The sequence below is a fragment of the Balaenoptera musculus genome, chromosome 10, assembly GCF_009873245.2.
Source record: "Balaenoptera musculus isolate JJ_BM4_2016_0621 chromosome 10, mBalMus1.pri.v3, whole genome shotgun sequence".
NCBI lineage: Eukaryota > Metazoa > Chordata > Mammalia > Artiodactyla > Balaenopteridae > Balaenoptera > Balaenoptera musculus.
The window spans coordinates 37,971,378-37,996,350 of NC_045794.1; positions in this window are offsets into that span (position 1 = coordinate 37,971,378).

The following is a 24,973-nucleotide window of genomic DNA, read 5'->3' on the forward strand; positions in this document are numbered from 1 at the left end:
GAGGATGGGGAGGAAACAAACGTTCTGTTTGGTGCGTGTTGAGTTGGAGATGCTATGAGACGTCCAAGTAAAGGGCGCAAGCAGCCAGTGGGCGCCACCAGACCAGAGCTCCAGGCCTGACCATCACCTCACCGGCCAACGAATGTTTCAACAGTGGGTAGAAAGGTACACTGGGGCCCATGCACAGGGAAGGAGATAGAGGGGGAGGAAGGGAAGGAAGAGGAGAGGAGAGGAAGGAAGGAGAAAAGAATAAGGGTTCAAATCAAGCTCAGACGTGCCCAGAGAGGAGAGTGGGAGACACGAGTGATATAGCAGGGAAATCCACCCGAAAATCCACCTGGGAGAGAGTGTGCTTTAGAAGCTAAGAGAAGAACATGAGGGGTTGAAGAAAGTGCTGAGGGGTCAAGTCCGACAAAGCAGCAGGCGCCTGGATTTGGCAAAAGGGAGGCCTTTGATTACTTGGATTAGAGCCATTTCAGGGGCCTGACGATGGGATGAAAAGCTCAAGGTTGTCTAGTTGAGGGGATGAGGACTGAGAGGGCACAGACAGCCATTCTAGACAACACTTTAAAGAGGTTTCTTTGTGCGAAAAAGAAGCAAGGCATGAGCAGGAAGGAGAAGGTCGAGGAAGAGGTTTGGGGCTTTGTTTTTAACAGGCGAGCTTCTGTCGCCTTTGTGAGCCCGTAGAGTTGGAGAGAGGGGCTTATGGCCTGAGAAGGCGGATGGGGAGGGCACTGGAGCACAGATGGAGGGAAAGGGGCCGGGTCACCTACTGTGACCACAGGGCAGGCAGAGCACCGGCCAGAGGCCGGATGGGACAGTTGATCCCAGGAACAGTCTGGCAGCTGCTATTTGCACGGTGAAGTCTGAGAAAATGGTGTCAGCAGGATATGAGGAGAAGAGCAGGCAGGTGTTGGGGTTTAAGGGGTGAGAAGCTGCGAACAGCTTCCTGTCAAGGGGATGGTGAACCACCAAGGGGCATGTAGGCGGGTGGCCAGCACTGGGAGAGCCATCGTGATTTGTGGTCATGAGTTACAGTGAGGCCAGTTTCCACGCTTTCTTCTTGTCACTTTTAGCTGCTCGGAATAGCTAACGGTGGATGATACCATGGGAGGACTTTTGACCAGGAGCACAGATGCTTCAGGGATGTACATTCCTGCTGCCTGAGGGAACAGAGCTGGCCTGAGACCACACTGTGAAGTAGGGAAGCTTCCTGTAGGAGTGACTACATCTCTGCCAGCATCCTTTTCTCTTTCCTCTTCTGTAGTAGAATCCAGGTTTTTTTTGGTTTTTTGGGGTTTTTTTTTTTTTTGACTTGATAAATGAAAGCTAAAGTTTATTCTTTCAAATACACATAGTTCTAGAAATTTTTACATTAACATAAGAAGAGCAAACACAAATAAACAGTTTTAGGAAAGAGAAAGTATAAATTAGGAAATATGGAAATATTTGTATGTTTATAAATAATAATAACAAGTACTTGTGGAGAGCTTTCTATGTTTCAGGCACTGTTGTTGAAATGTACTATGATTAAATAAACTGTTCACACAAGAGAATACTGTGCAACTATTAAATGAAAAAAGGTAAATCTACACACATGACATTGAATAGAATCCAGTTTTGTTCAGGTGTTCATGCAGCTCCTGGGATTCACGGAAATGGGAAACTGAACTTATCTGCAGCTCCAGGAATGGATGCTGGCATTCAAACCAACCAGCACATGCCGCTCCTCTGATGATGGTTATTAAGATGTCCGGGGTGGCCATGGGGCCCAAGTTGGGCCAGTCAGGTGGAGGGGAAGGACCAGATTCCTGGGTGGGTGCCTGTTGTTCCTCACTCCCACTTAATAAGAGAGAGGAAACCCGAGGCCGCAGCTGCTGGCCACACTTTCAAGATGAAGCTGATGTTGTGAATAGCAGTGTGGGGAGGTGGAAATAATGTGGGACCTCCATGTCACTGTGAAACCCCTGAATCCACCAGCCTTGAAACCCATCATACTTCTAACCTGCCTGCTATTTGAGATAATTAATCTCCTTATTTTTAAAAAACCAGCTTGAGTCCGGGTTTCTGTTACTTGTAGCAAAAGCAGCCTCCTGGACACAATGGTTTTTCTGTATTTATAGTGTATCAGAAACCTTCAAAGCTGGGTTGACTGATGTGTGCCTTGCCCTCAGTTAAACATTCTGTCTGATGGCAGAGTGAATGCTTGTGTCCACGGGCAGGACTCAGGGTCACTGGGCCACTTCTCCCCCCATGGTTTAGGTTCACCAAGAGGCAGATATGGTTGTCCACACACTGGTTTGGCCAGTTGTACTTGTTTTTGTAACTATGTAAACCAAGGAAATGTGACTGAGGAAAAGAATTGTTATTGTGTAAAATCCAAACTGAATTCTTCTAATAAACAGTAACAAGAAAGTATCAACACCTTAGAAAACAAATCAAAAGCAAAATCTCAGAGTTTGACATGGGCCAGACAAATGTAAAAAATTTGGAAAATTTTGTTTAATCTAGAAGAATTCTGAACTCAGATTGATTCCCAACTCTTTCTGAGTTCTCTCCCTACTTTAAAGATGTTGGAACTGGAAACCAGTGACCTTGTGTCAACTTTTACCTTTTAAAAAATCCACACAGGACTCCCATCAGCTGTCACATACTTAAAGAAGAGGCCTCGTCCCTTCAAAGTATTGTCAAATGAAGTTATATTTTATGTTTTACTTTTTTTAAAAAATGTGTTTTACGTTAGTAAAATATTCAAAGTGATTTCCATTTTCACTGTTTCCCTGCTTTAACTAACTGCTTTATCTGGTTAGTCAACTCACTGCCAGAGTGGAGGCTTCTGAAAGGATGTGTCCACTGTCCTCTCTCAGCACCCTCTCCCACATGGTCAACCTACTGCCCTCAGATTCTCCCCTTTCTCCACCTCTTCAGCATCTGTTTTTACAAAATTATAATTACAATAACAAGAGCACCTTTCATTTTAATAAAAGGTCTCAAAGGATCTATATTAAAGTGTTAACTGCTATTTCTGCATGAAAAGATTACAGCTTTTTTTTTCTTATTATCATGGATGTGAATAATAATGATGTGAACTAGTATTGATTTTGTGATAAGAAAATAAGAATAAAAGTTTTTCCCCCAAGAACTAAGAATACCATGTCTTTTTATGAGAATTTACTCTTTACAAAGAACTTTTAGGCCCATTGTTTCAATGGTACTTCATCATCACCCTATGAAGAAATAATTTATTCCCACTTACAGATGAGGAAACCAAGGTGGAGAGAAGGGAACAGTTTGGCCTCAGATGACAAAACTAGTAAGAAACAGAGCCTGTTTAGGATAGAAAGTCCAGAGATAAACCCACCCACCTATGGTCTCCTATCTATGACAGAGGAGGCAAGAATATACAACGGAGAAAAGTCAGTCTCTTCAATAAGTGGTGCTGGGAAAACTGGACCGCTACATGTAAAAGAATGAAATCAGAACACTCCCTAACCCCATACACAAAAATAAACTCAAAATGGATTAAAAACCTAAATGTAAGGCTGAACACTATAAAACTCTTAGAAGAAAACATAGGTAGAACACTCTTTGACATAAATCACAGCAAGATCTTTTTTGATCCACCTCCTAGAGTAATGAAAATAAAAACAAAAATAAACAAATGGGATATAATTAAACTTCAAAGCTTTTGCACAGCAAAGGAAACCATAAACAAAACAAAAAGACAACCCACAGAATGGAAGAAAATATTTGCAAATGAAGCAAACAACAAAGAATTAATCTCCAAAACATACAAATAGCTCATGCAGATCAATATCAAAAAAACAATCAGAAAATGGGCAGAAGATTTAAATAGACATTTCTTCAAAGAAGACATACAGATGGCCAAAAAAGCACATGAAAAGATGCTCAACATCACTAATTACTAGAGAAATGCAAATCAAAACTACAGTGAGGTATCACCTCACACTAGTCGGAATAGCCACCATCAAAAAATCTACAAACAATAAATGCTGGAGAGGGTGTGGAGAAAAGGGAACCTTCCTATACTGTTGGTGAGAATGTAAATTAGTACAACCATTATGGAGAACAGAATGGCAGTTTCTAAAAAAACTAAAAATAGAGCTACCATATGATCCTTCAATCCCACTCCTGGACGTATATCCAGAGAAAACCATAATTCGAAAAGATACATGCACCCCAATGTTCATTGCAGCACTTTTTACAATAGCCGGGACATGGAAGCAACTTAAATGTCCATCGACATAGAGATGGATAAAGAAAATGTGATACATATATACGATGGACTATTACTCAGCCATAAAAAAGAACAAAATAATGTCATTTACAGCAACATGGATGGACCTAGAGATTGTCATACTGAGTGAAGTAAGTCAGACAAAGACAAATATCATATGATATTGCTTATATGTGGAATCTAAAAAAATGGTACAAATGAACACTATTTACAAAACAGAAATAGACTCACAGATGTAGAAAACAAATTTATGGACACCAGGGGGGAAGTGGGGGGACAGATAAATTGGGAGATTGGGATTGACATATACACACTACTATATATAAAATAGATAACTAATAAGGGCCTACTTACTGTATAGCACAGGGAACTGTTCTCAATGCTCTGTAATGACCTATATGGGAAAAGAATCTAAAAAAGAGTAGATATATGTATATGTATAGCTAATTCACTTTGCTGTACAGCAGAAAGTAAGACAACATTGTAAATCAACTATACTCCAATAAATACTTTAAAAAAAAAAGAAAGAAAAGAAATAGAGCCTGTTCAGATGCATGGGTCCCTGATGCCTGCTTCAAATCGTTTTTGCATTCCTCTAAATTACTAAAAATTTAATGAAAATAGACTGATCAAATCTAAATGTACTACCTCTGCCAGAATAGAGAAGTATATTTATGTTACTATATTTTAGCAATATAAATAAGTGCAGTTTTAAATGATAGAAGCCCAAGTCCAAAAAGGACACTGGAGGGGGAGGAAGGCCTTCCCAGAAGAGCTGACAACTCCCATACAAGGTCAGTGTCATTTGGGAGATGGCAGCAACCTTTCTTGTCCAACTCCCACTTAAGACTTCAAGATCAGCTTTCCTGGAAAATTGAGGCCCTTTGTTTAACCTCTTTAGGCTTTGGCACTGTGTCCTAGGAATTGAGAGTGATAATACCTAAATACCTGAATACTCTTGTTAGGATTTCAATGGTAATGTATGTAAAGCCCTTAAAACAGTAGCTAGGGCTTCCCTGGTGGCGCAGCGGTTGAGAATCCACCTGCCAATGCAGGGGACACGGGTTCGAGTCCTGGTCTGGGAAGATCCCACATGCCGCGGAGCAACTAGGCCCATGAGCCACAACTACTGAGCCTGCGCGTCTGGAGCCTGTGCTCCGCAACAAGAGAGGCCGCGATAGTGAGAGGCCCGCGCACCGCGATGAAGAGTGGCCCCCGCTCGCCGCAACTAGAGAAAGCCCTCGCACAGAAACGAAGACCCAACACAGCCAAAAATAAATAAATAAATTAAAAAAAAAAAAAAAACAGTAGCTAGTAGAGTCTATCTTTTGCCATCATCATCAATCATCATCATCACTAGTAATACTGTTAAAAGTAATCTCACTACCACTATTTTTATAGAAGGTAAATAGCTTGTTGTGTGTCACCTTGGTTGATGGGCATTAGAGCCAGATGATGATGAATCAGAACGGCACTCTCTAAGGATTCATCTTTTAATTCACACGCTGAGAATTTGGCCTCTTAGAGTTTGGGGAGCAACCCAAACTCTAAGGAGGTGATAAAGAGCAACCTCTTTATCACCTGCAATAGTTATCTCCTCCAATTTAGTCCCCTAAGCCCTATGAGAAGGAAAAACTAGTCTGTTTGTGGAGGAATGGCACGCTTCCTCAGTTCCTTCCTTTCTGGGAGTTGATCTTGATCCCCCACTGCCATAGAGGGTTCCAGGAGGCTGCTACCCTATATATTTCCCCACAGAGAAAACAGAAGACGGGGGTCTCAGTCACAGGTGGCCTGAGCAACCCTAGTGTGAGCCATCAGACACAGCAGTGCCCACAGACTGTCTGTGGCTGCCCCCCACCCGACCTGCCCCCCATCCTTCTAACCAAATGGCCAAACCCACCACAGGTGGACGTGATTTATAGTTTGCAAGCATTTCCCAAAATACGTCATTTGCACCACGACCTTGGAAGGAGTTGTTACTATTCCACTTTGTACTTATTAAAACCAAATAGTCCTTGAAAGCTGACCCTGAAGAAAACCTTCGAAGTTAGCCCAACCCCACCCCTTCCTTTTTTTAGATCAGGATGTTGAAAGGTTAAGTGGCTTGTTCAAAATCACAGTGACACTGATGACAAGAGGGACTTGATCTGCTGTGGCACTAAGCACTTTACTTATATCATCTCACCTTGTTCTCAGAACAATCTTACAAGGTAGGGCTCAGCAGAAGAGGAAACGGAGAGGGTAGGAGTCAAACCCAGGTTTTTTGTTGTTGTTGTTGTTTTTTGGGGTTTGTTTGTTGTTTTTTAAAATATTTATTTATTTATTTATTTTTTTGGCTGTGTTGGGTCTTCGTTTCTGTGCGAGGGCTTTCTCCAGTTGCGGCGAGCGGGGGCCACTCTTCATCGCGGTGCGCGGGCCTCTCACTGTCGCGGCCTCTCCTGTTGCGGAGCACAGGCTCCAGACGCGCAGGCTCAGCAATTGTGGCTCACGGGCCCAGTCGCTCCGCGGCATGTGGGATCTTCCCAGACCAGGGCTCGAACCCGTGTCCCCTGCATTGGCAGGCAGATTCTCAACCACTGCGCCACCAGGGAAGCCCAAACCCAGGTTTTTTGATGCCAGTGCAGTGCAGGCTCTGCTCCCCAGCACGCTCCCCCCAAGGGGGCCCTCTCCACCCCTGACATCAGGGCATCCAGATGGGGGACGGACATGCTCCGAGCTGGGGAGAGAGAAAGTGGCAAGGCCTGCTGCAGAGCAGGAAGGAATCCGGACAAGGCACAGCACTGGGAAAGTGAGTGAGTCGCAGGGAAGCTTGGCTAAAGGTGATGCTTGGAGACGGGTACCAGTAAAACGGGCAAAACCACCACTGCAGCTGCTCACTCCAAAGTCCCAGGAGTCCTCTTAGCACTGATGAAATAATATTTATATTTTAAGGCAGAACAAGAAAAATTAAACATAAAATTCTCTCTCTCTGTCTTTTTGGGGCTCCACCCTCCCTCCTTAATGTGCAGTGTGCATCTGCATTACACATTAACCCGAGCTCCTCAAAGATAGGAGTGTCTGTTTAACCATAAAGATCTTTTTTTTTCCCCCTTAAAGATCTTTTTTTCTTCCCCCTTAAAGATCTTTTTTTCTCCCGTTAAAGATATTTTCCCCCCATTCTTCTGAAGCTAGCAATGTAACTTCTTAAAGGAATAGCATTCTTGGACTTCCCTGATGGCGCAGTGGTTAAGAATCCACCTGCCAATGCAGGGGACACAGGTTCAAGCCCTGGTCCGGGAATATCCCACATGACGCAGAGCAACTAAGCCTGTGGGCCACACCTACCGAGCCTGCCCTCTAGAGCCTGCGAGCCACAGCTACTGAGCCCGCGACTGAAGCCCGCGGGCCTAGAGCCTGTGCTCTGCAGCAAGAGAAGCCACTGCAATGAGAAGCCCGCACACCGCAACAAAGAGTAGCCCCCGCTCAATGCAACTAGAGAAAGCCCGCGAGCAGCACCGAACACCCAACGCAGCCAAAAATAAATAAATTAATTAATTTAAAAAAAAGATCAAGGTAGTGATTGTGCTCTCTCATCAAATTCATTAAAAAAAAAAAAAAAAAGAATAGGGTTCTTTTCCCTAGCTCTGTAGGGGGTCATGGTGACTTGCTGCTGGCTTTGTACATGCTTACCTGGACTATGTATTCTTGGTGAACTTTATGTAAAATATCAGGATCTCATTTTGATGTACGACCCTTTGTCTCAAAAATGTACATGACTGTACGTTGGACTTCCTGGACTTCTAACAGGCAAAACAGTTTCAGAGCTTTCTGTCTCCCAGGTTATAATCCTCAGTTTGGCTTGAATACTACTCCCTTTTTTTCTTCGCAACTTGATTGTTAATTGAATTTTTGTCAATAGCAGCAACACAGTATGAATAAGGTTGAGTTGCACAAGGGGCAAGGAACAGGCCAGAGATTTTTAGCAGTATTTTTTTTTAATTGAAGTATAGTTGATTTACAAGGTTGTGTTAATTTCTGCTGTACATCACAGTAATTCAGTTTTTTTTTTGAACGTTTTTATTGGAATATAATTGCTTTACAATGGTGTGTTAGTTTCTGCTTTATAACAAAGTGAATCAGTTATACATATACATATATCCCCATATCTCTTCCCTCTTGCGTCTCCCTCCCTCCCACCCTCTCTATCCCACCCTTCTAGCTGGTCACAAAGCACTGAGCTGATCTCCCTTTGCTATGCAACTGCTTCCCACTAGCTATCTTTTGTACATTTGGTAGTGCACATATGTCCGTATATACACTACTACTCTCTCACTTTTTCCCAGCTTCCCCTTCCCCTTCCCCATGTCCTCAAGTCCATTCTCTAGTAGGTCTGTGTCTTTATTCCCATCTTGCCCCTAGGTTCTTCATGACCTATTCTTTTTTTTTTTTTTTTATTCCATATATATGTGTTAGCATACGGTACTTGTTTTTCTCCTTCTGACTTCCTTCACTCTGTATGACTGACTCTAGGTCCATCCACCTCACTACAAATAACTCAATTTCGTTTCTTTTTATGGCTGAGTAATATTCCATTGTATATATGCCACATCTTCTTTACCCATTCATCTGTCGATGGACACTGAGGTTGCTTCCATGTCCTGGCTATTGTAAATAGAGCTGCAATAAACATTGCAGTACATGACTTTTTTTGAATTATGGTTTTCTCAGGGTATTTGCCCAGTAGTGGGATTCCTGGGTTGTATGGAAGTTCTATTTTTAATTTTCTAAGGAAACTCCATACTGTTCTCTATAGTGGCTGTGTCAATTTACATTCCCACCAACAGTGCAAGAGGGTTCCCTTTTCTCCACACACTCTCCAGCATTTATTGTTTGTAGATTTTTTGATGATGGCCATTCTGCCTGGTGAGAGATCATATCGCATTGTAGTTTTGATTTGCATTTCTCTAATGATTAATGATGTTGAGCATTCTTTCATGTGTTGGTTGGCAATCTGTATATCTTCTTTGGAGAAATGTCTATTTAGGTCTTCTGCCCATTTTTGGATTGGGTTGTTTGTTTTTTGGATATTGAGCTGCATGAGCTGCTTGTAAATTTTGGAGACTAATCCTTTGTCAGTTGCTTCATTTGCAAATATTTTCTCCCATTCTGAGGGTTGTCTTTTGGTCTTGTTTATGGTTTCCTTTGCTGTGCAAAAGCTTTTAAGTTTCATTAGGTCCCATTTGTTTATTTTTGTTTTTATTTCCATTTCTCTTGGAGGTGGGTCAAAAAGGATCTTGCTGTGATTTATGTCACAGAGTGTTCTGCCTATGTTTTCCTCTAAGAGTTTGATAGTGTCTGGCCTTACATTTAAGTCTTTAATCCATTTTGAGTTTATTTTTGTGTATGGTGTTAGGGAGTGTTCTAATTTCATTCTTTTACATGTGGCTGTCCAGTTTTCCCAGCATCACTTATTGAAGAGGCTGTCTTTTCTCCCTTGTATATTCTTGCCTCCTTTGTCAAAGATAAGGTGACCATATGTGCGTGGGTTTATCTCTGGGCTTTCTATCCTGTTCCATTGATCTATATTTCTGTTTTTGTGCCAGTACTATACTGTCTTGATTACTGTAGCTTTGTAGTATAGTCTGAAGTCAGGGAGCCTGATTCCTCCAGCTCCGTTTTTCGTTCTCAAGATTGCTTTGGCTATTGGGGTCTTTTGTGTTTCCATACAAATTGTGAAATATTTTGTTCTAGTTCGGTGAAAAGTGCCAGTGATAGTTTGATAGGGATTGCATTGAATCTGTAGATTGCTTTGGGTAGTATAGTCGTTTTCACAATGTTGATTCTTCCAATCCAAGAACATGGTATATCTCTCCATCTATTTGTATCATCTTTAATTTCTTTCATCAGTGTCTTATAATTTTCTGCATACAGGTCTTTTGTCTCCTTAGGTAGGTTTATTCCTAGATATTTTATTCTTTTTGTTGCAATGGTAAACGGGAGTGTTTTCTTAATTTCACTTTCAGATTTTGCATCATTAGTGTATAGGAATGCAAGAGATTTCTGTGCATTAATTTTGTATCCGGCTACTTTACCAAATTCCTTGATTAGCTCTAGTAGTTTTCTGGTCGCATCTTCAGGATTCTCTATGTATAGTTTCATGTCATCTGCAAACAGTGACAGCTTTACTTCTCCCTTTCCAATTTGGATTACTTTTATTTCTTTTTGTTCTCTGATTGCTGTGGCTAAAACTTCCAAAACTATGTTGAATAATAGCGGTGAGAGTGGGCAACATTTTCTTTTTCCTAATCTTAGTGGAAATGGTTTCAGTTTTTTACCATTGAGGATGATGTTGACCTTGGGTTTGTCATATATGGCCTTTATTATGTTGAGGTAAGTTCCCTCTATGCCTACTTTCTGGAAGGTTTTTATCATAAATGGGTGTTGAATTTTGTCAAAAGCTTTCTCTGCATCTATTGAGATGATGATATTTGCTAATATGGCGTATCACATTGATTGATTTGCATATACTGAAGAATCCTTGCATCCCTGGGTTAAACCCCACTTGATCATGGTTTATGATCCTTTTAATGTGCTGTTGGATTCTGTTTGCTAGTATTTTGTTGAGGATTTTTGCCTCTATGTTCGCAGTGATATTGGTCCTTTTTTGTGACTCTTTGTCTGGTTTTGGTATCAGGGTGATGGTGGCCTCGTAGAATGAGTTTGGGAGTGTTCCTCCCTCTGCAATATTGTGGAAGAGTTTGAGAAGGATAGGTGTTAGCTCTTCTCTAAATGTTTGATAGACTTCGCCTGTGAAGCCATCTGGTGCTGGGCTTTTGTTTGTTGGAAGATTTTTAATCACAGTTTCAATTTCAGTGCTTCTGATTGGTCTGTTCATATTTTCTATTTCTTCCTGGTTCAGTCTCGGAAGGTTGTGCATTTCTAAGAATTTGTCCATTCCATCCAGGTTGTCCATTTTATTGGCATATAGTTGCTTGTAGTAATCTCTCATGATCCTTTGTATTTCTGCAGTGTCAGTTGTTACTTCCCCTTTTTCATTTCTAATTCTATTGATTTGAGTCTTCTCCCTTTTTTTCTTGATGAGTCTGGTTAATGGTTTATCAATTTCATTTATCTTCTCAAAGAACCAGCTTTTAGTTTTATTGATCTTTGCTATCGTTTCCTTCATTTCTTTTTCATTCATTTCTGATCTGATCTTTATGATTTCTTTCCTTCTGCTAACTTTGGGTTTTTTTTGTTCTTCTTTCTCTAATTCCTTTAGGTGTAGGGTTAGGTTGTTTATTTGAGATGTTTCTTGTTTCTTGAGGTAGGATTGTATCGCTCTAAACTTCCCTCTTAGAACTGCTTTTGCTGCATCCCATAGGTTTGGGGTCATCATGTTTTCATTGTCATTTGTTTCTAGGTATTTTTTGATTTCCTCTTTGATTTCTTCAGTGATCTCTTGGTTATTAAGTAGTGTATTGTTTAGCCTACATGTGTTTGTATTTTTTACAGATTTTTTCCTGTAATTGATATCTAGTCTCATAGCATTGTGGTCAGAAAAGATACTTGATACGATTTCAATTTTCTTAAATTTACCAAGGCTTGACTTGTGACCCAAGATATGATCTATCCTGAAGAATGTTCCATGAGCACTTGAGAAGAAAGTGTATTCTGTTGTTTTTGGATGGAATGTCCTATAAATATCAGTTAAGTCCATCTTGTTTAATGTATCATTTAAAGCTTGTGTTTCCTTATTTATTTTCATTTTGGATGATCTGTCCATTGGTGAAAGTGGGGTGTTAAAGTCCCCTACTATGATCGTGTTACTGTTGATTTACCCTTTTATGGCTGTTAGTATTTGCCTTATGTACTGAGGTGCTCCTATGTTGGGTGCATAAATATTTGCAATTGTTATATCTTCTTCTTGGACTGAGCTCTTGATCATTATGCAGTGTCCTTCTTTGTCTCTTGTAATAGTCTTTGATTTAAAGTCTATTTTGTCTGATATGAGAATTGCTACTCCAGCTTTCTTTTGATTTCCAGTAATTCAGTTTTATATATATATAAATTCTTATATATAAATATATTTATATATAAATGAATATATGCATTCATTCATGAATATATATATATTCAAGATTATATATATTCTTTTCCATTATGGTTTGTCACAGGATATTGAATATAGTTCCCTGTGCTATAGAGTAGGACCTTGTTGTTTCTCCATTCCATATATAATAGTTTGCATCTGCTAACCCCAGATTCCCACTCCATCTCTCCCCCACCCCAGCAGAATTTTTTTTAACATAAACCTCCAAGAGTCTGGTGAACTATGAACAGGTGAGACGAAGATCCAAAAGAAAAGTCTGCTGATTATATGAATTTTCACCAAGAGTAAATCAGTCGTTCTCAACCGAGATGATTGTGCACCCAAGGGACATTTGACAATGTCTGGAGACATCCTTGAGTGTCACATGCGGGTGACAGGGTGCTGGGTTGCTACTGGCAAATAGCGGAGAGAGGTGAGGGACACTGCTAAGCATCCTACAGTACACAGGACAGCCCTTATCCACAAATAATTATCTGGCCCAAAATATCCATAGCGCCGAGGCTGAGAAACGCTGGTGTAAATGAAGCAGAGCTGCATATAAACATGGCCTCAATTGTACACCAAGCACCTCAGATTTAGAGAAATAGTGAAGTTGGGCAAAGAGCCTTGGAGTAGAGGTGGTAAGACCTATTTTCCAGTCCTGACCTGATGATGATTTGTTTGGAGCTTGGGGAAAGTCATTTGCTTTTTCAGGGTCTTTTTGTCTTCCTACATGTAGAGCAGCCATGTGGTGGGGCCAGATCTTTGCTGGGGTTGGCTGGTGGCACACTGGAAACAGCAGGGCTACTCTACCCTCACAGATCATTGCGAAGCTGTGATAACCAAACATCTCAAAGGTTTGTGTACCATGGCTTCTTTAGTAGAGAATCATCACTTTCCCCTCCACTTATAAAGGTAATCTACAATCATTATAGAAATGTTAGAAAATATAGAATAACACAAAGACAAGGGGAAAAAAATCCTATAACCTCACCCCTTAGAAAGGAGTTTTATTCTAGAAGTCTCCAGATGCTGAACTCCACTATTGTGAAAATGAAGAGGAAAAGGAGAGCACGAGGTCTCTGCACTCCCTTTTTGCTGTTGCTGGGTTTTTGGTTTTTTCTTTTTCACTTCCTTATAGTGCAACAGAACTTTACAGACTTTGGGTCAGAAGTGGAGTGTAAATATTTTTAACTTTGGCTGCTTTGCACTGGTGTCTTAACTTCTTTTTTTTTTTTTAACTTTTATGTTTAATTGTGGTAAAGTATAAATAACATAAAATTTATTCTTCACCATTTTTAAGTGTACAGTTCAGTAGTGCTAAGTATATTCGCATTGCTGTATAACCTAGTCTCCAAAACTTTTTCATCTTACAGAACTGAAACTCAATGCCCATTAAATGCAACTCCCCATATCCCCCTCCCCCCAGTCCTTGGCAACCACCATCTACTTTCTGTTTTATGAATTTGACTACTCTAGACACCTCATATAAGTGGAATCACAGAGCATCTGTCCTTTTGTGACTGGCTTATTTCACTTAGCATATGTCTTCAAGGTTCATCCATGTTGCAGCATGTGTCAGAGCTTCCTTCCTTTTTTATGGCCAAATAATATTCCATTGTATGTTTATAGCACATTTTGTTTGTCCATTCATCCGTCAATGGGCACTTGGGTTGCTTCCACCTTTTAGCTATTATGAATAATGCTGCTCTGAATATGAGTGGGCAAATATCTCTTTGAGGCCCTGTTTTCCATGTTTTAATCTTTTGAGTTTTCTTTTTTTGTACAATGGGGAAAAGAAGCATACTAGCCTTGCACACCTTACAAAGAGAGTGCTAGAGAAACAGTGAATGGCCAACAGCAGTAATGTTGCCACCAGAGCAGCAGTGGGGATTGGATAGGGAGAACCAGCCCTCATTGGAGATGTTGGGTAGGATTGACAAGGTCTGGGAAGATGAGAAAGACGGAGGCCTGTGCTGTTCCTGCATGAGCACCCATCCTCACCCATCGCCACTCAGTCCCCCAGCCTGGCCCTCCTACTGTTGTAGCTTTCCTCCTTGTCTTTGGTTTGGTGCCCTGGTTTCTTTGTGAAAGCTCTTTTTCCCTTCCTCTGCCTGGAAAATGTCTATCACTTTTCAAGACCCCCTAAAAAGCAAGTGTCCTGCCTACAAAGCCCCTATATAAGAACTCACATGTTTTGTTTCACACCGTAAGGTAAAGCCTGAGTAAGAAAAATCAGATTATGTCCTATGCTGTAAATTACAAATCTTTGGAAAACAACTCTTTCAGAAGTATAGGCTTATACACTTCTACTTGAGGAGGCTAAATCCAATCCTGGTGGGCTGAAGACACGTGTCTCTAAGTTTCTTTCCAGAACTTAATTGACTCCTAAGAGACTTGGGTCACTAATCCCCCCAACTCTAAACTTTCATAGGTCTTTCACCTCTCTATTCACTGGGATGTAGCAATGACAATAGTATCTTCCATGCTGAAGCACTTGATGGCTTATAAACCATTTTTGCATATTTTATCCTGATTCTCACAATCCTATGAGGTGGGCAGACAGGGATCAGTGCATCTGTTTCAGAGGTAAAGAAGTATTTGCTTCCAGTTTTAAGTCATGATAAAACAATGACACAGAAGAAGAGAAATATAGGGTATGCATATGTGTGCACGAGGACAGAAAGAAGCAAAGACATTTAAAATATGAGAAAAAAGGAAAACCAAATAATGCCTGATCAATTATGAACTAGTACTGTCAAGTAAAGATTGCAGTTAATTTGTAGGTGGCCCTACTTCAAAGGATCTCTTACAGGTTTATAATCGAGACTTTGTCAAAATGCTTAAACTATTAGCAAAAGAGAAAGAGTTTTCTGTTGTTTAATATGATGCATTGACCGGCTGGAAAAAATTCATCACCTGAATATAACTGGCAGCATTGCCATCAGGAAGAGTTCATGCAGTGAGAAAAATATAATTACAGCAGCTCTGAAGATGTGCCCTTTTAGAATCCCTCCAGAATTAAAGGATGTAAAAAGGATTTAGCCACATCACCAATATGCCTGATGCTGTTTGTTTCTGTTCTGCTCCATTCATTACAACTAACTACTCACATGTGAATAAATAGTGACAGAATCAAAGCCTTTATGCTAGTTTATTAAAATACTTATATAGCTCTCCACTATCTCCTTACACCCCTCTCCTACAGCTTTCATACTGAGGCAGGGACGTGTTTGCCCTTTAATAGCACAGAAGCATCATTTTCCTTCTTTGATTGCTCCTGTAGAATGGTAAGGCTTGCACTTTGACCAAAGGGGGACATCGACAAATTCCTTGTCTTCAGAGGAAGCACTGTCCACATTTAAGAAAAAGGAAATCCCATGTTTTCCTTGAGGATGATTGAGGGATTTAAAGAATCTTTTCTAGATCTCCGACTGATTAGAATTTTTTCCCCATTATATAGCGTACTTTGTGAGTGGTCCCTGTTCAGATGAAGTTAAATGTTCGAAATGAAGTATGTTGCTCTGTTTGGGAAATCACCAGGGCCTGCAGAGAGCTGGGAAATTGGCAGTGGATGTGCCCCTGATGTGTGAGACCAACAACTATCTCAAGGCCACAGAGAGTCTAGTCTGGTTGGCCCAAGGAGATATTTGGCCGTGGTGGTAGACTTTGTGGGTTGTCACAACTGAGGGAAAGAAGTACTAGCGGCATCTAGTGGGTAGAGGCCTGGGGTGTTGCCAAACATTCTGCAATACACAGGCCAGCCCCTCACAACAAAGAGTTATGAGACCTGTTGGTTTGCTAGGGCTGCAGTAACAAAGTACCACAGATTGTTTTCGAAGTTGGTGAGTCTGTTTCTGGTTTGTAAATAAGTTCATTTTTTAAGATTCCATATATGTGTTTATTTATTTATTTTTGTATGTTTTCAGCTTTAATTAATTTTAATTAAAAATTAACCACATGTCCCCCGCTGCTAACCATAAGTTCGTTCTCTAAGTCTGTGAGTCTGTTTCTGTTTTGTAAATAGTTCATTTGTATCATTTCTTTTTAAATTCTGCGTATAAGGGATATCATATGATATTTCTCTTTCTCTAACTTACTTCACTCAGTATAACAGTCTCTAGGTCCATCCATGTTGCTGCAAATGACATTATTTCATTCTTTTTAATGGCTTAGTAATATTCTATTGTATATATGTATCATGTCTTTATCCATTCCTCTGTTGATGGACATTAAGTTGCTTCCATGTCTTGGCTATTGTAAACAGTGCTGCAATGAACACTAGGGTGCATGTATCCTTTCGAACCATGTTTTTTTCCAGATATATGCCCAGGAATGGGATTGCAGGATCATATGGTAGCTCTATTTTTAGTTTTTTAAGAAACCGCCATTCTGTTTTCCATAGTGGCTGTACCAATTTACATTCCCACCACCAGTGTAGGAGGGTTCCCTTCTCTCCACACCCTCTCCAGCATTTATTGTTTGTGGATTTTTTTGATGATAGCCATTTTGACTGGTGTGAGGTGATATCTCATTGTAGCTTTGATTTGCATTTCTCTAATAATTAACGATGTTGAGCATCTTTTCCTGTGCCTCTTGGCCATCTGTATGTCTTCTTTGGAGAAATATCTATTTAGGTCTTCGGCCACTTTTTGCTTGTGTTGTTTGTTTTGATGATATTAAGCCTCATGAATTGTTTGTAAATTTTGGAGACTAATCTCTTGTCGGTCACATCAGTTGCAAATATTTTCTCCCAATCTGTGGGTTGTCTTTTCGTTTTGTTTATGGTTTCCTTTGCTGTGCAAAAGCTTTTGAGTTTAATTAGATCTCATTTGTTTATTTTTGTTTTTATTTCCATTATTCTGGGAGACAGATTGAAAAAGATATTGCTGTGATTTATGTCAGAGAGTGTTCTGCCAATGTTTTCCTCTAGGAGTTTTATAATGTCCGGTCTCACCTTTAGGTCTTTAATCCATTTTGAGCTTATTTTTGTGTATGGTGTCAAAGGATGATCTAATTTCATTTTTTTACATGTAGCTGTCCAGTTTTCCCAGCAACATTTGTTGAAGAGACTGTCTTTCCATTGTTGTGTAGTCTTGCCTCCTTTGTCATAGATTAATTGACCATAGGTGCATGGGTTTGTTTCTGGGCTTTCTATCCTGTTCCATTGATCTATATATTTCTATTTTTGTGCCAGTACCATACAGTTTTGATGACTATAGCTTTGTAGTATAGTCTGAAGTCAAGGAGCCTGATTCCTCCAGCTCCGTTTTTCTTTCTCAAGATCGCTTTGGCTATTTGGGGTCTTTTGTGTCTCCATACAAATTTTAAGTTTTTTGTTCTAGTTCTTTAAAAATTGCCACTGGGAATTTGATAGGGATTGCATTGAATCTGTAGATTGTCTTGGGTAGTATAGTCATTTTGGCCATATTGATTCTTCCAGTCCAAGGACACGGTATATCTTTCCATCTGTTTGTGTATCCTTGATTTATTTCATCTGCATCTTATATTTTTTGGAGTACAGATCTTTTGTCTCCTTAGGTAGGTTTATTCCTAGGTATTTTATTCTTTTGATACAATAGTAAATGCGATTGTTTCTTGAATTTCTCTTTTGGATCTTTTGTTGTTAGTGTACAGGAATGTAACAGATTTCTGTGTATTAATTTTGTAACCTGCAACTTTACCAAATTTACTGATGAGCTCTAGTAGTTTTCTGGTAGCATCCTTAGCATTTTCTACGTATGGTAGCATGTCATCTGCAAACAGTGACAGTTTAACTTCTTTTCCAATTTGGATTCCTTTTATTTCTTTTTCTTCTGTGATTGCTGTAGCTAGGACTTCCAAAACTATGTTGAATAGGAGTGGTGGGTGTGGACATCCTTGTCTTATTCCTGATCTTAGAGGAAATGCTTTCAGCTTTTCACCATTGAGTATGATGTTAGCTGTAGGTTTGTCATATATGGCCTTTATTATGTTGAGTTATGTTCCCTTTATACCCACTTTCTGGAGAGTTTTTATCATAAATGGGTGCTGAATTTTGTCAAAAGCTTTTTCTGCAACTATTGAGACGATCATATTGTTTTTATTCTTCAGTTTGTTGATGTGGTGTATCACACTGATTGATTTGCAGATATTGAAAAATCCTTGCATCCCTGGGATAAATCCCACTTGATCATGGTGTATGATCTTTTTAATGTATTGTTGGATTCTGTTTGCTAGTATTTTGTTGAGGATTTTTGCTTCTATGTTCATCAGTGATATTGGCCTGTAATTTTCTTTTTTTGTGGTATCTTTGTCTGGTTTTGATATCAGGGTGATGGTGGCCTCACAGAATGAGTTTGGGAGTTTTCCTTCCTCTGCAATTTTTTGGAACTGTTTCAGGATAGGTGTTAGCTCTTCTCTAAATGTCTGACAGAATTAACCTGTGAAGCCATCAGGTCCTGGACTTTTGTTTGTTGGGAATTTTTAAATCACAGTTTCAATTTCAGTGCTTGTGATTGGTCTGTTCCTATTTTCTATTTCTGGTTCAGTCTTGGAAAGTGGTATTTTTCAAAGAATTTGTTCATTTCTTCTAGGTTGTCCATTTTATTGGCATACAGTTGCTTGGAGTAGTCTCTTATGATCTTTTGTATTTCTGTGGTGTCTGTTGTAACTTCTTTTTCATTTCTAATTTTACTGATTTGAGTCCTCTCCCTTTTTTTCTTGATGAGTCTGGCTAAAGGTTTATCAATTTTGTTTATCTTTTCAAAGAACTAGCTTTTAGTTTTGTTGATCTTGACTATTGTTTTCTTTGTCTCTATTTCATTTATTTCTGCTCTGATCTTTATGATTTCTTTCCTTCTAGTAACTTTAGGTTTTGTTTGTTCTTCTTTCTCTAGTTGCTTTAGGTGTAAGGTGAGGTTGTTTATTTGAGATTTTTCTTGTTTCCTAAGGTAAGATTGTATTGCTATAAACTTCCCTCTTAGAACTGCTTTCCTGCATGCCATAGGTTTTGGATCATTGTGCTTTCATTTTCATTTGTCTGTAGGTATTTTTTTATTTCCTCTTTGATTTCTTCAGTGACCCATTGGTTGTTTAGTAGCATATTGTTTAGCTTCCACGTGTTTGTGTTTTTTTATAGTTTTTTTCTTGTAGTTTATTTCTAATCTCATAGCGTTGTGATCAGAAAAGATGCTTGATATGATTTCAATTTTCTTCAATTTACCGAGGCTCACCTTGTGGCCCAGCATGTGGTCAGTCCTGGAGAAGGTTCCATGTGCACTTGAGAAGAATGTGTATTCTGCTGCTTTTGGATGGAATGCTCTATAAATATGTGTCATTTAAGGCCTGTGTTTCCTTATTGATTTTCTGTCTGGATGATCTATTCCTTGATGAAAGTGGGGTGTTAAAGTCCCCCACTATCATTGTGTTACTGTTGATTTCTCTCTTTATGGTTGTTAGTATTTGCCTTATATATTGAGGTGCTCCTATGTTGTGTGCATATATATTTACAATTGTTATATTTTCTTCTTGGATTGATCACTTGATCATTATGCAGTGTCCTTCTTTGCCTCTTATAAAAGTCTTTATTTTAAAGTCTATTTTGTCTGATATGAGAATTGCTACTCCAGCTTTCTTTTGATTTGCATTTGTGTGGAATACCTTCTTCCATCCCGTCACTTTCAGTCTGTATGTGTCCCTAGGTCTGAGGTGGGTCTCTTGTAGACAGCATATATATGGGTCTTGTTTTTATATCCACTCAGCCAGTCTATGTCTTTTGGTTGGTGCATTTAATCCATTTACATTTAAGGTAATTATTGATATGTGTATTCCTATTGCTATTTTTTAAATTGTTTTGGGTTTGTTTTTATAAGTCTTTTTTCTTGCTTTCCTCTTTTGTTCTCTTCTCCTGTGGTTTGATGACCATCTTTAGTGATGTGTTTTGGTTGCTTTTTTCTTTTTTGTGTGTGTATCTATTGTAGTTTTTGGGTCTGAGGCTTTGATATAGCAGTCTATATATGTAAAAGGTTTTTTTTTGTTTTGTTTTTGTTTTTTTGTTTTTTAAGTTACTAATCTCTTTCCTGCCTAGAGGAGTTCCTTTAGCATTTGTTGCAAAGCTGGTCTGGTGGTGCTAAATTCTCTTAGTTTTTGCTTGTCTGTAAAGCTTTTGATTTCTCCATCAAATCTTAATAAGAACTGCTGGGTAGAGTATTCTTGGTTGTAGGTTCTTCCCTTTCATCACTTTAAATATATCGTGCCACCCCCTTCTGGCTTGCAGAATTTCTGGTGAGAAATCAGCTGATAACTGAATGGGAGTTCCCTTGTATGTTATTTGTCGTTTTTCCCTTGTTGCTTTTAATATTTTTTCTATGTCTTTAATTTTTTTCAATTTGATTACTATGTGTTTTGGCATGTTCCTCCTTGGGTTTATCCTGCCTGGGACTCTCTGTGCTTCCTGGACTCTGGTGACTATTTTCTTTCCCATGTTAGGGAAGTTTTCAGCTATTATCCCTTCAAATATTTTCTTGGGTCCTTTCTCTCTCTCTTCTCCTTCTGAGACCCCTATAATGTGAATGTTGGTGCATTTAATGTTGTCCCAGTGGTCTCTTTGACTGTCTTCATTTCTTTTCATTCTTTTTTCTTTATTCTGTTCCACAGCAGTGATTTCCACCATTCTGTCTTCCAGGTCACTTATCCCTTCTTCTGCCTCAGTTATTCTACTATTGATTCCTTCTAGTGTATTTATCATTTCAGTTATTGTATTGTTCATCTCTGTTTGTTCTTTAGTTCTTCTAGGTCCTTGTAAAACATTTCTTGCATCTTCTCAATCTTTGCCTCCATTCTTTTTCCAAGATCCTGGATCATCTTCATTATCATTATTCTGAATTCTTTTTCTGGAAGGTGCTTTATTTAGTTGTTTTTCTGGGGTTTTATCTTGTTCCTTCAGCTGCAACATAGTCCTCTGTCTTTTCATTTTGTCTAACTTTCTTTGATTGTGGTTTTCGTTCCACAGGCTGCAGAATTGCAGTTCTTCTTGCTTCTGCTGTCTGCCCTCTGGTGGATGAAGCTATCTAAAAGCTTGTGCAAGCTTCCTCAAGATTCCGCATACAATGGCTACCAACGGGAAAAGGTGGAGGGGGAAGGGATAAATTAGAAGTTTGGGATTAACATATACATACTACTATAAATGAAGTAGATAGTCAACAAGGACTTATTATACAGCACAGGGAACTCTACTCAATATTCTGTAATAACCTATATGGGAGAAGAATCTGAAAAAGAATGGATATATGTATATGTATAACTGAATCAGTTTGCTGTACACCTGTAACTAACAAAATATTGTAAATCAACTATACACCAATATAAAATAAAAATTAAATTTTAAAAAAGTAACACAGATTGGGTGCCTTAAATAACAGACACTTATTGTCTCTCAGTTCTGGAGGTTAGAAGTCTGAAAACAAGACAATATTCCTTCTGTCTGAGGCTGAGGGAAGCATCTGTCTTCAGCTTGCAGATGTTCATCTTTCTGTCTCTTCAATCGTCTTCCCTCCATGTGTGTCTCCATGTCCAAATTTCCCCAATTTTGGAGTCACCAGTCCTATTGGATTAAGGCACCCTAATGACCTCATTTAACTTGACTACCTCTGTAAAGACCTTATCTCCACATAAGGTCACATTCTGAGGTCCTAAGAATTAGGACTTCAACATATGAATTTGGGGGGACACAACTCAACCCATGACACAGCCCAAAATGTCATTAATGCTAAGGTTGAGACACCTTAGTCTAAATGGTCGCTTTACATCTCTGCTTTCTTTTCCTCTTTCTGTCCTTGATTTGGCTGAATCTTTGGAACAGCATTCACACAGAAAAAGGATGGAAATTCTCATTTATCATCAGGATATTATCACTAGGCATTTAGGGATGAATACCCAGAAACATCACAATGATTAGATAAAAATTTCACTTTCATGCCCCATCTAGCACCAAAATAGACAGACTCTTTATTTTGCCCTCCACTTTCCTCTATCTCTGGTTTCCTATACACATTCCTCCCCTTGGACTGGCTTTTGTTTTTGAGGCCACTTGCCAGATATTACGCCCATGGATGTAGCCATCTGTGTCCTACGTACAAAGAGTACTAGTAGAGGCAGTCTTTTTAAATGTTTCAACTTATGGTGAACTGACCCACCTTAGAGGTGTAGCAGAAGTGGAAATATGAGCTTCTGGGTTCATCAGACATGGGCTCATATCCCACTCTGTCCTTATTGCTGTGTAACCTTGGGAAAGCTAATTAACCTCTCTGAGTCTCTGATAGTTTCCTCTCTGGTAGAGTGGGGTGGAGGATAATAATATCTGCACTATAGATAGAGCTGCAGTGAGGATTCAATGAAATAATGCATGAAGTGAGGCTAGCTTAATGTCTGGCTCACAGAATGCAGTCAGTAAACATTAACTTCTGGTATTATTATTTTAAAAAAAGGTGAAAATGCAGCCTTGAGTTCATCCCCTCACAGCAGTAACATTGAGTGAGTACTTTTAGTGCACTACACACTAGGGGTGCAAATATAGGTAAGATCCTTGCAGTCTAGTGAGGAAGGAAAACAAGTAAATAATAACAGCTGTGCACGAAGTGCCATAATCAAACTATACATAACCCTCTACAGGAACATGAAGAAGGATTTATAGAAAAGACCTCTGGGAAAATATTCAGGAAATATTTATAGAAACCTGAAGTCATCATCTTGATTTATCCAAATGTAATTCGGGTTTTACATCAGCAGCTTTTTTTTTAGATTGTATTATGACAAAATCATGTCCCCTTTATCACTATAAGAACTAATACAGGGTTTTCAAATACTAAATGAAAAATGCAAAAGGGAAAAGTGAGAAGAGCAACCTTTTTAATATGAATAATTTGTTTCTGTGAAAAGAGAAATGAGAAAACACGTGAAGTGATGATGAATTATTCTAGATATTCATGGATGATCTAAGCAATTATAATTTTTTAATGTGTTTATTTCAGTGATAAATATGAAAGATAGTCTGGGAAATCCCACTCATGTTACAAAGATGGTAGGAGTGAAAAATATAGGAACAGTTGTTTCCAATAATGTTACTCTTAGAAGGAAAACAGAAAAGGAATTAATGAAATATAACACTTATGAAATAGTTTGTCTCCTTTGTTCACAACTGTAGCCCATTGCTTAGAATTATGGCACAAAGTAGGTTCTGAAGAAGCTGTTGAATAAATTGGTTGCTTCTCAGCCAAAAGATAATGAATAATAAGCTAAGATGAATGGAATGAACTCACTTGAAGATCTTGACATTACGAAGGACTCTGGAATGTCACGCTGGAAACACCATGCCCAGGGAATTTCCTTCTAACCTTGGGGGCTCACTTCACATCATTAAATAATTAGTTAGACTAATATGTGTTAAGGGCCCATTACTGCTGGGCCTGGGAATGCACAGATGAGGAGAAAGCTGCCCTGCTTCTGTGAGGAGGTGGTGGACTAGGGCACAGGCACCTCTGTGATATTTGCCACAATAGAGGAAAGCACAGGGATGTGGGATCTAGCAGGAAGGCGTTGGAGAAATAACACATTTATTAAAATAAAAAATCTTTCCCACATCTATCCGTTCATTCAATAATCACTCTTTAAGCACTTACAATGTGCCCAGACACCAGGTTTGGGGCTGGAGAGAAAACGTTGGCTAAGGCATCACCGTTGTCCGAGAGCTTTAAGGTTTATTTTAAGGACACAAACACGTAAATCACAAGTGCAATGAAGGGTTAGGAATGTGCTAGAAGCATGGCTTGGATGGGCTGGTTACCACAGAGGGAGAGGTTTCCTGGTAGGACAGGACAACACCTCCACAGTGAGAAAGTCCCCGGACCACTCACATTCACGGGCAGCAGGACCCAGGAAGTGTGGAGAAACCAGGGCAGTCCTGGCCTTCCCTACAGTTCCACTGAGCGACCTGGTACCCCCACTAGAAACCCCAGTCACCAAGGGAAGCAGGGCAGCTTATGGAAGCTTAAATAACTGAAAGCTCAGTTTGCCAAAAAACAATTTGTCAGATCATCAATTCACCAAATTTACCATTTTACAAAAAAACTTTCTTCTCTTAATTATTTATAAACTTATAGTCATTTGTCTCCAATGGAACCACTTTAGTAGTTTGGGAGGATTTCTATAGTTTTCATGAACAAGATTTCACTTTGTCTTCATAGCAGCATTTAAAGAAATCCTTAAACGTTCTTAGACTGAATAAAAATTCAGAAATCATTCCATAACCAGCATGCCAGTGCTTGCCTCCTCCAAGAATTGTTTAATTTATACTGATTTCTTTTATCTTGTTTTGGTTTTGCCAACATTTTAGCATGTTTGTGATCGTTCTGCCACTTTTTCAAGTACTTTGTCAAGACAACTTTTCTTTTTATTTTTTTGGAATTTTTGAATTTTATTTTATTTATTTTTTTATACAGCAGTTTCTTATTAGTTATCCATTTTATGCATATTAGTGTATATATGTCAATCCCAATCTCCCAGTTCATCACACCATGCTTTCCCCCCTTGGTGTCCATATGTTTGTTCTCTACATCTGTGTCTCAATTTCTGCCCTGCAAACCGGTTCATCTGTACCATTTTTCTAGGTT